The sequence below is a fragment of the Dermacentor albipictus genome, unplaced genomic scaffold, assembly GCF_038994185.2.
Source record: "Dermacentor albipictus isolate Rhodes 1998 colony unplaced genomic scaffold, USDA_Dalb.pri_finalv2 scaffold_17, whole genome shotgun sequence".
Lineage (NCBI taxonomy): Eukaryota > Metazoa > Arthropoda > Arachnida > Ixodida > Ixodidae > Dermacentor > Dermacentor albipictus.
In genome coordinates, this window is record NW_027225571.1 from 10,609,682 (window position 1) to 10,611,691 (window position 2,010).

Genomic DNA, 2,010 nt, shown 5'->3' on the forward strand with positions numbered 1-2,010 from the left:
CATACGGCCAGTTAAACTACTATTCTTACTTGGAACAGCTGATTAGTAATTTGCCATCGCCATCGGGGCTTCGTCTTTGGAGCGTAACTACCACTGTTTTTAATGAAGAACGTCGTGAACGAGGCCAGGCATGCATTTCTAATCTGCACAACATTCGGGATCGGTCCATATATTTAGGCTATAATACCTTGGCGGCGGTCCACATCTTTACATTTAACTGTCTTCGGGATCGGCCCATATTATTGGTTATATGTATAGCCAGGAAGGAAATGATCTGGCAATGCAAAGAATCTCATTCCAATAAATGCGCACATCCCTGTACTTTCCGTCATCTGCGTTCTTCGCGGAGTCCGACCGAGTAGGATTGCCAAATCTCGAGTGGATGAAATCGTAATGGGGCAAGGTAGCGACGGAATTTGGGGGAGATATGTGCTTCTCCTGCGACGACTGACCCTTTCAGTGCCAGTATATAGCCTTCACTTCGTACCTGCACCATAGTTGAAGAACCTTTTAAATGCATAAGCATTTTTTGCTTACCCAAACGAGAAGAATCCTACACCCATCCGACCGTCCATGACGTAAGACGCATTGGAAATAGAGCTCGCCGCAGCGAGCGAATTCACTTTCGTGCTGCCGGTCACTTCATCGCCAATGATGCGGCGAGAAGACAGCGCTCACGAAGCTGTCATTTCACGCCGCACCATCCTCCTTTCACAGACCGCTTTCAAGATATGGGCCTGCACATCGCTGTTCAACGTGGAGAGGCGAAAACACAACTTGCGGAGATATCAGCAGTCAAACCTCTTCGTACGCATCGCAGATCGCTGTTAGGACACGGTCTGCGCGGGCTTGCCATACGCAGGCGCCGCCGTACTACGTTTAATCACGGTTCATAATGGTTCGACGAGGATGGATCAGGCTATAAAGAGTGATGATAGATTGTAATTATCGGAACCTAATCGGCGCACCTGCCGCTGCCACCTGCAGTGCTTTGCTTGCTTCATTATTGCATCTTGCACTGCTTTCCGCACGAGTTCGTGTCGCCAGAGCCCTGTCGTTTGTTCTGAACGGATGAAATTTCATAACGTTGATAATGACACCGAGCTGCGTGGAGATGAGCCAGTGGCACAATGCTACGTAAAGTTAGCCAACTCGTAGGAAAGTCTGTGCGTGCTTTTTTTTTTTGTACACCCGTGTCGCAATTTAAAGGGAAAAAAGCTGTGCTAGTTGGTGAGGATTCATAATGCAAAGAAAGGATAAGGCGCGCTGTCAGGATTGGGGGCTCAATCCCATCGCTCGAGATCCGCTGCCAAGATTGGAGTCCGGCATGAATTCGAAGGCTGCTGGCCCATGCCGTCGTCCAACTTATCCACGCTGAGGACGTTGATGAAGGGAAGAACTACTTCTCATCGAGAACGAGGAATATGGGTTTCTTTACAGAAATTAAATCAGTCTAACATGACTGCTTGAGAAAAAGAGTGTCAGTGCAACATGACTGCACGAGAGAAGTGTATCAGTCTAACATGACTGCTCAAGAGAAGTGTGTCGAGCATCCGCACAACAGCAGTTTTTATACACTCGGTCCGCCGGCGATACAAGGCGGTGAATGTTCATTTACTCATCGCCAACTTGCCGCCGCCCTGCAGAACGGTTTACGTACACAAAGGCGCACACATTCCGATGCCCGACTCCGGCGTTGGAGGGGTGCCGTTACGGGAAGTATCGGCGCCAATGGTGGGTAGCTTGTTGTCTTGCGTCTGGTCGAGGTTGTTGTCTTGCGTCTGGTTGTCTTGCGTCTGCGTCTTGTCCCCTAGTCGATATTGGGTGGCAATTTCGCCTTGCAGCTCGCCATTCTTAACAGCGCAGACACGGACACAAGGGAATGAAGTGGACAACACGAATGCTGACTGACAACTGAAGGGAGCAGTGAGGTGAAAAAAAATGACAATCTGTGCATGCTCTGGAATGGTAGCACTAGGTGTCACTTCAGTACACGTGCCGGTCTACGTA